The following is a 14,948-nucleotide window of genomic DNA, read 5'->3' as shown; positions in this document are numbered from 1 at the left end:
GTTGAGGGATTTATGTGGCATTGTGGTATAGGGTCTGTGATTATTCCTTATTGCGGCAAATATGAGGAATGCTTATTTATTATTATTATAATATAGGAGTTTTTACTATCAGCGGTATAGAGAGGCAGAAATCCATTCAGAATACATTAAAGGAGTTGTACCATCTCCTAATATTTCACATCCTTTTCTCACTTTCTGGTTCGGCACGGGGGGAGCGAGGACGGGACGCAGCAGTACCAAGCTAAATGTGCTCAGCTCCGCCGTGTCTCCCTCCGACATAATACGAATAATCCAAGCCGGGAGACACTTAAAGTGTCTTTGTCGTTTCATTTATTTATTTATTTATTTTTTTGCAGCAATCAATAGTGCAGGCGATTTTAAGAAACTTTGTAATTGGGTTTATTAGGTAAATCTGCCATTATCTGCATTCAATAAGCCTTCCCCCCCCTCTCTCTCTTATTCACTGCTCATTATCAGGAAATCTTGACTCTTCTACATCAGTTGAGCCCTTTGTAACCGATGGAGAGGGGAGGGGGAGGAGGGAGATTAGTCCCCAGCAGAGAACAAAGGATTACACAGCGGGACATGTGTGAAAGCCAGAACTCAGATGTCAGAGAGGTCAGTGATGACTTCAGAGGAGATAGGCCGGTGATGTAGCTGTAAATTAACTCTTTGTTGTCCTGTTTTGGTGCCTCATCTCCCTCCACCCCTCCCCTCTCCATAGAAAACCACGAAGTCAGGGGGGAGAGCTTCAAACTGCTTTTTGATCATAAAAATGCATTTTTCAGCTAATAAACCCAATTACAAAGTTTTTTAAAATCGCCTGTACTATTGATTTCTCCAAAAAAATATTAAACGACAGGGACACTTTAAGATGTCAGAGAGATAAATAAAAGTAGTGAAAACATACATGGTCCCGTCACTGCCTGTGCACCGTTATCATAGCTTATCATGGTGGTCAGGGTCCAAGGCAACCGCTGTCAACATAAAGAGGGACAAACTTCTAAAGAAAGCAATTTTGCTTATGTAATAAATTTGCTTTCTTTTGCATTTCCCATCACATAACAAAAGTTTGGGTGATAGAAATACCCCTTTAAGGCTTTGCCAAGCAGCCAACCAAATGATCTAATTTACATGGCTGCTTTTAAGCTCTGTTTTCCCCTACATTTATCACCTTGGGTCTCCGTAGGGGGTCTGTTATTCTGACCAGGCCAAAACAGTGTCATGTTGGTATCGGCCTCTCCAGTATATATCAGTTTATTGCAGAATGAAGCATAAAAGAGTGTAGTAGACTGCGTTATGTCCATTGACTGGGTCCTGTAAAACCTAAATGGATGCCACTTTAGCTGATGGGCGATGGCTGAAATAAATAGAGAAATCCTTTGAAGCAGCTACTGCGGCCTGGAGAGAGGAAACTAAAAACTAAATCTCCCTTTAGTTAAATCCTCATGGCCGCAGCCAATTATTATGTAGTCCTAGTACAACCACCTGAAATTGTCCTATAGATGGCCGTGAATTTGTTCTGTGCACAATGCTGCAGAATGGGGGTGAGTGAATTTACAGTAGTTTTGCTAGACTTGTCCGTCGGCCCGCTTTGAACTCAGTGCTGCTCCTCTCCGGGTGAATGGAAAAGCTGGATCCAGTCCTCGGAAACTGGGAGAAGTTTCCCAATACTGGATCCAGTTTTTACAGGCCCCAGGAGAGGAGCGGCACGGAGTTCAGACTGACAAGCCGACCGACGAGCCTCCCGAAGTGCTTTGCTTTACTACTGCTGTAAATCTGCTCTTCCCTACTACAGAATATGTTGATGCTTTAGAGAACTGGAAATAAGCAGTGTTTTATCTATTCCTGCAGGCTTTCTCACAATGTATAATTCTATGTATTCCTACTGATTCAGCTTTATATAAAAGCCATAAAAAGATTTTTTCTTTTTCTTACAGAATGGCAGAAAAACTACATTAAATGCAAATCACAATCTCGCAGAAAACATTTCACACAGAGATTGACCGAGATAAATGCAGAAGCATCTGGTAAGGTTGGTAGTCATTTGTACTTGTCTACCCTATTGTCATTGCTCTTATTTCCTATGTGCTTTGAAATGTCATGTCCCTCAGTAAAATATTAATAGAAAGTCAATTATAATGTGCGGCTATGTTCCTATTAATAAGGGAATCACATGATACCAGGCTGGGATGTAGCGGATTGGATTTCTGCAGCTCAGTCTATTGGCTTTGTGGGTAGCGTGCAGTTGTGATAGTCTGCAGATGGAGACACTTACCTGCCTGTACATAGATTTTGATACCTTAGCCATTTTTAATGGGAAACCAGTATATGCTGTAGTGTATGTCAGCCGTCAGCCAGTTTTCTGGAGAAAAAAAAGACAGACTGGCAAGGGGAGATAATCTCTTCAAACATATGGTGCCGACAGACTGTGCGGCAAGACCTCATTTTCCCAGATGTATATTCGGATTAAGTTATTTTAGAAAACCTATCAATCAAAAGTATCTGCGTTCCCTCAATGACTATAGAAACCGTATTCCTTATCTTGACATGTAGTTTCATCAAATAAGAAACCAGGTGAAATAAAAAAAGCGCCAAACTTATTTTACAAACAATTTTTTTCTGTATGTAGCAAAAATGTGGGGTATGGCCATACAACGACAACGTGAGCCTGATCTGCTTCTGTCACATGGAGGGGTACGACCAGGCACAGTGGGAAAAGTTATCGTATAGTGCAAATCTGTGGATTTTCCACTGTGAATTTTGGTGAAAAATATGCTAATTTTAAAAAGCGGTATTTTTTTTTGCAACTGCAGATTTGTTGTGGATTCTGAATCTTAATGTGCTCAGCTCTGCTGTGTCTCCCTCCGACATAACACATAATCCAAGCCCTGGAGACACTTCGAGTCACTGTCGTGAATTTTTTTTTGTCAGAAATCAATAGTCCAGGCGATTTTAAGAAACTCTGTAATTGGGTTTATTAGGCAAATTTGCCATTATCTGCATTCAAAAAGACTTTCCCCAGCCCCCCCCCCCTCCTCTCTCTCATCCACTGCTCATTATCAGGAAATCTCTACTCTTTTTACATCAGTCGAGCCCTGTGTAACCTATGGAAAGGGGAGGGGGGAGCAGAGAACAAAGGATTACACAGCTGTATGAAAGCCGGTATTCAGAGGTCAGAGAGGTCAGTGCTGACTTCAGAGGTGATGCAGCTGTAAATTAACTCTTTGTTGTCCTGTTTTGGTGCCTCATCTCCCTCCACCCCTCCCCTCTCCATAGAGAACCATGAAGACAGGGGGGAGAGAGCTTAAAACTGCTTTTTCATGATAAAAATGCATTTTTCGGCTAATAAACCCAATTACAAAGTTTCCTAAAATCGCCTGTACTATTGATTTCTGCAAAAAATTTAAACGACAGTGACACTTTAAAGCTTACCTTTTATGAAGTACACTTATCCAATCAGCGGTAAATTCACTATGCCTCCGGAAGGTTGGGTATGCATGAATACTACCACTACTACTACTACTACTATATGAATACGACCATCTACTGTGCACGAGCCCTGTTGGATCAGAATGGGGGTTGCATGCAGTACTGACTCGGCATGGTTGTATCTATGCATATCCGGACTTACAGCGGCAGAATCCATTTCATGGTGATCGGGACAGTATACTTCATTGCAGCCACACTTTAGTGTCCACAATAAAATTTTATTATTTTAAATATTTTTATATAGAAGGAAACTTGCAGTCTCCTTACTGATGGGGAGCAGCACGGTGGCTCAGTGGTTGCTGTCTTGCTGGACTTGGATCAGGGATTCCACCTGCATAGATGTTTCTCTTGTGTTTGCTCAGGCTTCCACACTCCAAAAACATATTTAGTGGCTTCCTATGAAATTGGCGCTAGCAAATGGCTCTGCGTGCTCTGTGTTTGCTCTGTGATGGTACTGGTACTGTAATGTGTAAGTGACCCAAAGTTCAGAAGACAAAGATATTTGCTTAACTGCTGGTGCACTGATATCCCCTGACCTCTGCAGGGAGATCTGCACATTTTCCTTTCCTACTTTTCAGCTGAAGAACAGAGGTCAGAGGTTATCAGTGCAGTGAAGCAGAGATCTGTCTTCTGCTTGTTAACCCCTTTTTTGTGTTGCAGCATGTAATTAAACATTGGGTCACTTACGCACTGCAGTATATAAGGGGTTAAGCAGAAGGACACGCGCTCCTCTCTTCTTCCCTGGGCCTCCTGCAAGGGCCCCATAGCAGCTGCCTACCCTGCCTCTATGGTAGCTACGCCACTGAGTATAATGACAGGAGCAGTAGAGAGTTTGAATCTTTGTGACACTGTAATAACACAGCCACGCAGCTTCAGTACAAAGACTCTTTCCCCGCTACAGACATCTTATTGATACATAATACATGATACATAATAAGAGTCCACTACAGGGCTTCTTCATCCATGTGTTCTGTGTTTTATGGAATGTTGGACTTAGCCCTAACTTGGGACACTGGCAGAGCGCTGCCTCTAAATAATGTTACTCTTAAACCCTCAAATAAACCCTTAGAATGTAGTCCATGATGAACCACTGTGTGGACGCCCCTCTCCATGAGCCAAAGCTCCATCTCCAGCAAATCCCTGCTAACCATCCATTACCTACATACCCATTCAGTAGCCACCATCCGATGCTACAGTTGTGGCATCAACATAAAAACGTATATATTGATGACAAGTAATTTTTACATGGGGCAAAATTCCTTCTAGAGGCAGAAACTGATCCTATGTATGTGAATGGGGTTTCTAGAAATCATAACGCGATGAAAATGCTGCTCATGGGCCACAGGCAAGTCACTGGGAATTGGAGTTTTCAGGGGCATCCTTGCTCTGTCATTGCACTGCATTTGTGTGCAATATATATATATATACTGTATATACATACATACATACACATACATACACTTGTTAGTTACGGCGCATGAGTTAAGTTAAGTAAAGTGCATGCTTATTCCAACAGTTTAGGAAGGAAATGGCCTTGGTTAGAGAGTACCTTCCGCCTCTTTTTTTATGTTCTGACTCTTTCTCTTTTTGCAGAGTACAAAAAAAATCAATAGATTAGACTCCTCACATTTCTGCAGCGGCTGGGCAGGTGTAATTAATCTCCAGACATCACATTAGACATGGCTGCGGCTCTCAGGATGTGGAGAAGTAGCCAGGGAGAGGTCACTGATGACAGCTTGGCTCTGAAGTAGATGTAGTCTAGGGAGTTTTACTTTTATTACGATGAATTATATGGTGGTGGACACGTGATATCATTTCTGTAGGTGAGGGATCTAAGGGATCTGTTTGATCAAATGAGTTCGGTTCCACTGGTCTGTAAAGGATTTATACATTTTTAGGCTATGTTCACACACCTTTAAAATCACGTCCGTCATTTAATAACAAATAATGGCTGTTATCATTTGTCATTATATGCTGGCCGGCGAAAGAAAATGGATGGCATTTTGAACGTGTAAACATAGCCCTACAAATACCTTGTATTGCAGCAAGATGTTCAAATCCTTTCAGCTATGATGGGGGGAGGGGGAGGGTTCATGGATTGGACTTTTTTTTTTATATGTATGTGCAGTTAATTGGAATTTGGAGGCCAACACCTAAGGATTCTGCATTTGATTACAAGTGGCTGAAAAAGTTGATGCAGCCCTAAGGGGGCCTTTACACAGACAGATTTATCTGACAGATTTGTGAAGCCAAAGCCAGGACCAGACTATAAACAGAACAGGTCATAAAGAAAAGACTGACATTTCTCCTCTTTTCAAATCCATTTCTGGCTTTGGCTTCAGAAATCTGTCAGATAAATCTGTCTGTGTAAACGCATTATTAGGGTACAAACACACACACCGTATATGCAGCGTATTTACTGCTGCGATACCCAGCAAATACGCAGCAGATTAGATCTAAATAACTGAACACAGCATCAAATCTGCTGCATATACGGTGTGTGTGTGTTTGTACCCTTACAGTCCTTTTACCTGGAGCAAAACTTTGCTCAATTGATCGTTTAATGATTTCGAAGTGACTATTTGTTTTTTATGCCGATCAGGGTGTAGACTGGGAGATAAATCATTCGAAAAAGTCATTACGATCGCTTTAAGATCGCTTAAAGAGGATGTACCACCAGGTACATCCTCTTTAATCTGACACAGGGATAGAACGGTCCATTTTTCGATCTGCGGCCCGGTTCCAGTGTACGGCGCCGTTGTATCCACAGGTCCCGGGCCGGTGCTCAAGCACTGGAGACGGGCCGGCCCTCCCCAGTGGGAGGGAATTCCCTCCCCTCTATGACGCGGCTCTATTGATTCTAACGGAGCCACATCATAGAGGGGAGGGAATTCCCTCCTACTGGTGGCGGGCCAGCCGGCCTCCAATGCTTGAGCACCGGCCCGGGACCCGTGGATAGAACGGCGCCGTACACGGGAACCGGGCTGCGGATCGATAAACGGACCGGGGCAGCGGCTTGCCTGCGACGGCGCCGGATGGTGGTACATCCTCTTTAAGGCAATCTCACAAACTTGGATGAATCTTTCAAAGACTGTTTAGACAAAGCGATTTGCGAATTATGAGTGAACGACCAGCGATGATTTGAGGATTTGTTGAAAGACCAAGACGAACGATTTCTCACTAATAGTTTGATTGTTCGCTGTGTTTAAACGAGACTATTATCGCTCAAATGCGATCGTTATTTGACCGATAATCGCTCTGTGTAGAAGGACCATTAGACTGCCTGGAAAACATGGGTGCAGCCTATGGCATATTACTGTATCCATGTTTTCCAGGCATCCTTAGGGCTGCATCTAACTTTTTCAGCCACAAATACAGAGCGTTTGGGTTTGGATAAACCAAGCATGCTCGAGGTTCGCTCATCTCTGGTTGTCAGCAATGTATATTCGTGTGTATTTCTTGCCTGTGGCTGGGACTAATCGGTTGCCCGTCAATTATCGTCTTGTAGAAGAATATTTAGACATCTGCTATGAGTTTGGCTATGCACGGAGAAGACTCTTTCATACATTACACAATCAGTTGTAGTGGTTTAGTCTTTGCGGCAATAGATAAAATGATTATTTCTAGTGCGGAGGAGGCAGACTTTGGGAAGAATCGGCTTCCTCTGAAGATCACCCCGATCATTATAATAATTTCTTACCTAGCTTTTCACTTCCATGCTTCCTTTAGATAGGGCACTGTGCTGGGGTCAGCGTAAAACCTACAAAGAGAGAGTGGAGAAAGAGAAGGGGCTCTGCATCTCCACAAGGCCGGGGTATCTCTGTGACAAATGTACAGCACCATGGCCAATTTACATGGCTACTGTAACCCAGCTGCTTCCCGACCAAGAGAAAAGAACAGACTGGCTCTGAAGAATAACTCTCACAGTAAAATAAACACACTATATGTTGCTGGGACAAGACGTTCTCGACGGAAATACAAGAATCGCTTTAATGACATTTCTCAATATAAAGAGGACGGATATTTTTCTCCGCAATCGCTTCGTATCTGTGCTGATGAGAGACAAAGCGCACATTGGTTTTGACCTTGGAGGAAAGTTTTACCAAGTTCCTTGAGTATTGATTAAAGAAACAGCAGTGTAACTGCGGGAAATATCTTCAAGGTCATGGATGCCTGAAGGTTTTATTTAATGAGAGATAGATGGGGCCATCATTTTGATGAACTGCCTTGTTTTTTACAAGATTTACCATTGTGTACAGCAGCTTTAACACTGTGTGCCTGCCGGTAGCGGCTCCCATTGCTGCACCCTGAGATAGCTTACACTTTGATGTAAGAGAACTAGAAAGGTAATGCTGGTGCTAAACCTCATGCACAGACTGGATTCTAGGTTTTCTGCTGCCTGAGGCTAAACCTGAAATGGCACCCCCAATGCCCATCCTGCCCCATTACCCCCCCCCCCCCCCCAAAGCCTATTGACAATCATAAGGAAGTAAGTTGTGTGCGCACACATAGTAATAAGTGCATACACAATCCGGCTCCACCATAAATCACCCTGTTGCAGCACTACCTTCTATCCTTGTAGAGAACAAGGCAGAAAAAGTTTCAGAGTTTCCATTCCACCAGTATGTAGCCAACTCTTCAATCTCTTCAAAATAAAACTACCGACATACACAAGGGTCAATGCATTGTGACTACTCCTGGTGATCTTATTCATGGTCATACTACCGTTACACCTGGTGCTCCATATAAAGGGGTAGCGATCACTTGTAGTGATGTGTGACACATAGAACAATACCTGCGGAGTGTTTCCAGTCATGACTACCTTGCAATCTATGTCTGTGCCCAACTATCATTTACAGGTCATGCGGTCAATGAAGCTGTGATGTGTAGCAGACAGTATCATTTATGGCCACTCCGTATAACATGCCGCCCCTACAAATCTGCCGCCTGAGTAATAAACTCCTTTCGCCTCATGGCAGAAGCGGCCCTGATTATACTACGTTTTCCTAGACAACTGTATACACAATTCTGTTGCCATCTGAGCTGAAACCTAAACTCTCACGTCAGATTTTGCTGCAAGATTCACAGTAAATGTCATCTTTTAGGGGGGCAGTGGGTAAAATCCACAGCACATTTTGCTTAAAGGGGTTATCTGGTGTTAGCAAATGTTTCCTATATAGTTGCAGTCATATAGAAAGTAATAGACATCCTATGCTTACCTGTCCATGCTGGTGGTGTCTCCACTATCCCCCGCTGACTGCAGAGGCGGACTCGGGAGTGACAAATCAGCCAATGACTGGCTGAGACGGGACAGCACCGTGGCCAATGATTGGCTGAGCTGTGGAAAGGAAGCTAGGTGTATGTAAGCATCTCGAATTCCTCTCATTCCCCAACCATAACCAGCTGAATTATTTACAGATACAATAATGTGCATTATAAAATTGATATTCCATTTACCATAATTCCACAAGACGTCGTACATTGTTATATATTATACGGTCTTTTCGGTTCTTTTGGTGGTGTAAAACACCCACAGCAGTCTTATTAGATCCAACCTTGGGAGGGAAAACCATGTGAAGGTCTATATGACCTTTACTGGTGAGCTGTATCTTTGGCCGGCGATCATGATAAATGTGGGCGAAGTAGCCAACCCTAGAAAGGTGTGTGTACTTTGTCTTCCTCACAGTATTTGGCACTGTCTGACTCTACGTAGTTCATTCATCCTAGAAGCAAATATCATTTACAGGATTCGTTTTAGTTAGTCAAGAATTTATTTTCGAGGTATGAAAAAATAGTGGGACGCATAGAATTAGTCGAGGTATGAAAATAGTGTAAAGCGTCGTGAGTAACAGTATAATATAAATTCTATAAAAACAGGAATATTGTTTTAACCACAGTTTACTTCTCCATCAATCGGTTCCATGGTGTAGAGACCTCCTTCCACTTGAAATCATCATGACGAGCCCCGTGGTTCACTATGGATGCGCTATGGAGACTATGGGGCCAGTAATCCCAGTAACAGCGCTACCTGTCTTCAAGGTGTGTATTTTACGCATTTAATTTCAAACTAATCACAGGATTGCCAGGAGTCGGGCCTCCACCAATCCAATATTGATGACTTAAAGGGTTACCCCTTTAAACCATCCTTGTGTTGCATAGATGGCCATACATCTGAATTGACACCCCTGCAGGGGAAGCGCCTTCCAGGCTGCAACTTCCCTGGTGACATCAGTGTAGTGTGCTGGGAGCTGGGCCTAGAATGGTCACATTTTGCCTCTGATGAGATAACCCCTTCAGTTTTATGGATATATGAAAGAAAAAGGAAAAAAGCAATAAGCGCTGCATGTGCAGGAAAATTATTTCTGAGGGAGCCACAAACACAAGTACACAGTATGCACGCTCATCTGATGTAGGTGGACTGAATTAGGCACGACACTATTCAAAGCTTGAAATTGCAGTGGGATTGCAGCCCGCCACCTATCGGTAACTCAGCCAGGGGTTCTTTCAGCAAGATTAGCACAAAGAAAAAAGGATAAAAGCGGTGGCTTCCCTGGCGCTGTCTGTCTGGACCAGGAGTCTGATGTCTGGATCACTGGGTTTCCTCAATGTTACCGGACACTGACTCCACGTTCTGGTAAAAAGAATTCTGGTGAATTCAGCTACGCGTTTTGAGGAAGCCACCACTATAAAACGCACACCAGCACCTTATGTCACGTGCCTGATGAAGAGGAGGGTGGCCTCCTTGAAACGCGTAGCTGAATGCAAATAAAGAACTTCTTCTTTTCACCAGAACGTGGAGTCAGTGTCCGGTATCATTGAGGAAACCCAGTGATCCAGACATCAGACTCCTGGTCCAGACGGACTGCGCCAAGGAAGCCACCGCTTTTATCCTTTTTTACTTTGTGCTAACCCTTCAGTTTTATAGCGTACATATGCAGGCTTAGACTCAATTAGGTTTTTTACTTTGTTTTTGGAACTCTGAAAGTAGCAATTATTTGTTTGTTTCCTTTCTTAAGGCTATGTTCCCACTACAGGAACGTCCCGTTCTATTTCGGGGAAAGGAGGACATTGTTATGAATAGATGGCCGTCTTTCCTTTATATAGAACAACACGTTCCCGTTGTGGGAACATAGCCCTAAAGGAGAGGTCTGGGCTCAAGATGTTTTTATTTTTTTTTTAAAAGAGCCTGGTAGGAGGTGGCCGAACATGCACCTACCTGTCCTACATTCCGTTTCCCGCTCCCCCAGCTGCTTCCTGGTCTGAGAGGGGACGTAAGTCGTGACGCGTCAGTCCTGCTCAGCCAGTCAGCAGCCGTAGTGGGGACCCGCATTGGCCGCAGGCGGGCTTAACCAACCATGACACATCGCAACATGATCCCCGCTCAGATCAGGAAGTGGCTGAGGGACCGGTAATCGGAGGACAGCAGACCCCAGCACTGGAACAAGGGAGGTAGGTGTATGTTATGTTCAGCCACCTCCTCCCCGGCTCTTTTGAAAAAAAAAAAAATCTGACCCCAAATTTCTCCTTGTTTGTTTTTAGCATTTCTTCTTAGCCGACAGAGTGCATGAATGGATAACTACTTGGAGAAAGCAAATGTACCCCGCTAAATAACATTGTATTAATCCTGGATTCAGATGGTATGGTAGAACCTATTATTTTCTGTATTCATCATTCCGGCTTTGCTTAAAATACGTAAGAAGAATAATGGCCGAACCCTGGGTGTAAAATATAGCGGAGAACAATTCTGAAATGGCATTGGGTTCTAATTGAATGTACGCTGAAGGCCTCATTTATTATATGTATTATATGCTATGTACACATTGTTTTGTCATTCCTCCGGCACGGAGAAGAAAACGTATTTAACTCTACCTGTTCTCGTAATCTGTACTGTAGATCCCAGCAGCTGCGTCGCCATATTCTGGCAGGGGCATAAAATACAACCGATAAGTCACGGTACGCCGATTAATTAACACAAAAAGAAGGCGCTAATGCATTAGGAGAAGGCTTTCTACGGAATCGGACTGTCTTTGTAATTTGCTTTATTGTTAAAGATAGCTATTAAGGTTAAAGTGGGAATAGAGGATAATCATTGGCGCCTTCTTCCCGCTGAGATCGGAGAGTATTTTCTGAGCTGTATTGTGACCCTTCTCAGCGGCTGATGGTGCTGGTGGTAGCAAACGCCAGGGAATGATAATAACTGTGCTTGATGCAGATTAGCTATAGAGGTCAATCACAAATGCACTGGGAGAGTAAGAACTCTCATAGCAGAATAATCTTATGCACTCACATACACACTTAGCCTCCTGCTTGGAGGAGATTTCACTATTTCAGCTGGGAGCAAGATGGATTTATTCCTCTCAGATAAAAACTTTGTTTTTCGGCAGCCTTTCCAATAAGATGTTCTGAGAGGCTGCCGAATTGTATTTTATATTCGGAGATAGTGATAGATGAAAAAAAAATAAAGATACAACAAATTGCATCAGTGAGACGCTAAGGCCTTAGTGACTGCTGAAAAAAGTCATTGCTTCTTGTTTACATTGGGATCTTCCTATAAACTCACTTTATGGCATCCTCTGTACATACCTATTACTTACTAAGGGTGTTTAGCTGCTTATATAAAATATAAAACCAACTTCAGGGTTGTCAGAAAGCATATAATGCCACAAAGTGAAGGTTTTATTACATCCTTCAAAATATATACACAGATAGACATACAGTGAAACCACTGTATGAGACCACCCTTCATTTTATTGAAAGCTTTCCTGGCATAAGGATCTTCTTAACCCCTTTGTATCAGTCATGCAGCTATATACAATCCTACTTTCAATGTTTATGTGGTGTCCCACTACGGGTGTTGCTATTCTTCAAACCCCTTGTAAAAGTCTGTACTTGTTTGTGGTCTTGTTATAACTGAAGTGTTACCAAAGATTACTGTAGTGTATAACTTAAGTCTAGAAGCTGCATGGCTGAAGTATCTCAAGGGTTATTTGTAAGTGTATGTACCAGATTCTGTAAGCCAGTAGGATCACTCCTTTTTTTCTATTCTATCCTCTTTCTTTTCCTCTTCTCTGTTGCACTCTTTCTTCCAACCACAGCGCATCTTACACGCTGGTTAGGAAGTTAGTCCCTTGGGTGAGGGAGGAGTCTTAGCTGAGCTTTGGTGGAGAAAGGACTCAGCTCAGATAGCTCTCCACTGTGGTTCTACCTGGGCCCTGGCCCTCTGCCGGGTCCCCTCTACCAGTTAGTTCTTAGTCAGTACCCCGCATGGTTAGGACTCTGGACAGAGCCCGGTTACAAACTTCTTTCTAGAGGCACCACACACGCTGCAGTCATTAATGGTCCAGGAGCCGGGGATAGTGACAGGCAGCCGCAATCTGTAGTGATTATGTAGAGAGTCAGTGACAGGAGTGGTTATAGTCACTGACTGATCGGAGTGGCCCGATCAGTTCCCCTGACAGAGGTAGGATACTCACCTGCATCTAGAGTCTGCCGGAGGTGCCGATAACACTGATCAATGCAACATTACAAACCCCCTCCCCCAATAAAGGCTGAAATCACCCCCTTTCCCATGTTACAAATCTCATATGCATAAATAAATGTTATATATATGTAAATATGTAAAATAATAAACTTATGTTTGATCGTAATGTGCGAAATCATCCGATCTATGGAAATATAACAATATTGTTCCCACACGTTGAACTGCGTGAATGACAAGAAGAAAAAATACACCAGGATTGGCGAGTCTGTTTTCTTTTTATTATCAGAAAGAAATGAATTGAAAGTGATCAAAAATTCCCATTTACTCCAATATGGTGGCAGTAAAAACTATAGATCATGGCGCAAAAAATGAGATGCCAACCAGTCCATAGGTGAAGAAATAATAGCAGTATGGCTCTTAGAAGGTGAAGAGGAGAGCACTGCTTCAGTGTGACCCAGACATCCAGGCATCAATGACCTTTGATCATGAAGGGGTTAAAGAAGATGATGGCCATGTCAGAGAATTTGTTAGGAAATGTGGTATGGATAAGGAGGTGGTCTTCTCAGAGGGGGTTTGTGCCATATATATGTATATACTCATTTGTGTCAGTAAACACCTAACAGATTTATGATTGATAGATAGATAGATAGATAGATAGATAGATAGATAGATAGATAGATAGATAGGAGATAGATAGATAGATAGATAGATAGATAGATAGATAGGAGATAGATAGATAGGAGATAGATAGATAGATAATAGATAGATAATAGATAGATAGATAGATAGATAGATAGATAGATAGGAGATAGATAGGAGATAGATAATAGATAGATAGATAGATAGGAGATAGATAGATAGGAGATAGATAGATAGGAGATAGATAGATAGATAATAGATAGATAATAGATAGATAGATAGGTAGATAGATGGATAGATAGATAATAGATAGATAATAGATAGATAATAGATAGATAGATAGATAGATAGATAGGAGAGAGATATGTGGTGACCGCCCGCGGTGGTATGGAGGAGAAACGGCCGGTCACTTGCTAGGTGGTTGGACTGATATAGCCGGGCCCAGTGATGTTATGTTGTGACGGCAGTGCCAGTTGGGCACACAGGTATGGTGACACACCTGCTTTTAATTTATAGAGCCGGTTATACCTTGTTCCCCTGTGGACAGTGACCTGCCGGGTTGTTGCTGGGTCCCTTGATTACTTATCATGGTGGCCTGGAATGGAATAGTGACCCACCCGGACTATTGGTACTGCCACCCACAGAAAGGGGAGGTGACCCAAGGAGCGTGTGTACTGTGTTGGTGCTTGACAAAGAATCACAGAGTCTCTTTATCATAAATAAAATCTGGTTTACTCTGAAGATACTTGTATACAGCAGATCATACAGCTTTGTATTGATATATGTTACACTTGATAAGACACTTGATAGTTTAGGATCCAGTTTTGTAGTGAGAGTATAGAGAGCGATACAGTCGTGCTGACTGGGTTGCGTTCTGCGAGCTATAAAGAAGAATCAGAAGAGTAGAGAGTAGGATGTTGTGAGAGTCCCAACCCAAGTAGTACTGTGCTCTGCTGGGATGTCTGAGGTAGAAATAGAAGAATACTTGTGCCTGTGTTTTGACTCTTTGGTCTTTGCACCACCTATTGCCCTACCAGTGTCAGGGGGACCCATCCTAGTGGGTGACACAAGTCCCAGGCCTTGTTACCTGGGATCAGCGCAGTGCTGAGAGTTCCCTGCTTACACCCGCACTGCGAGATAGAGTTCATAGGCTTCTAGCAACTTTGCTCTATCCGGATCAGTTCCTTTACTTGCTTTATAAATATGTCTCTCCTACTTGACAAAGGGGTATCGTGCCCGGAAACGCGTTGTGCATGAGACTATTAAAGTTCATTACTGTACCCACTGAACACTGAAACCGTCAAGCCCCATTATTTTGGCTCCTGTGATCCCCGGT

General features: G+C 43.0%; 1 protein-coding gene across 13 annotated transcripts in view; it reads left to right on the top strand.

Annotated features, from left to right (window-relative positions):
* Positions 1-14,948, top strand: part of SRRM3 (serine/arginine repetitive matrix 3) — a 249,766-nt gene that overhangs the window by 45,297 nt on the left and 189,521 nt on the right. For 12 of the 13 annotated variants that reach the window (XR_011363240.1, XM_069971748.1, XM_069971751.1 and 9 more), the window contains one exon: positions 1,941-2,030. The gene's annotated coding sequence lies outside the window, so the exon portion shown is untranslated. Of the gene's footprint in view, positions 1-1,940; positions 2,036-14,948 lie in introns of all 13 variants that reach the window. The other variant, XM_069971750.1, reaches the window with a different exon arrangement.

Source organism: Dendropsophus ebraccatus, chromosome 5 (assembly GCF_027789765.1).
Source record: "Dendropsophus ebraccatus isolate aDenEbr1 chromosome 5, aDenEbr1.pat, whole genome shotgun sequence".
Taxonomy (NCBI): domain Eukaryota; kingdom Metazoa; phylum Chordata; class Amphibia; order Anura; family Hylidae; genus Dendropsophus; species Dendropsophus ebraccatus.
Note: the sequence above shows the minus strand (reverse complement) of the source record. Positions and strands in the feature narration are given on the sequence as shown.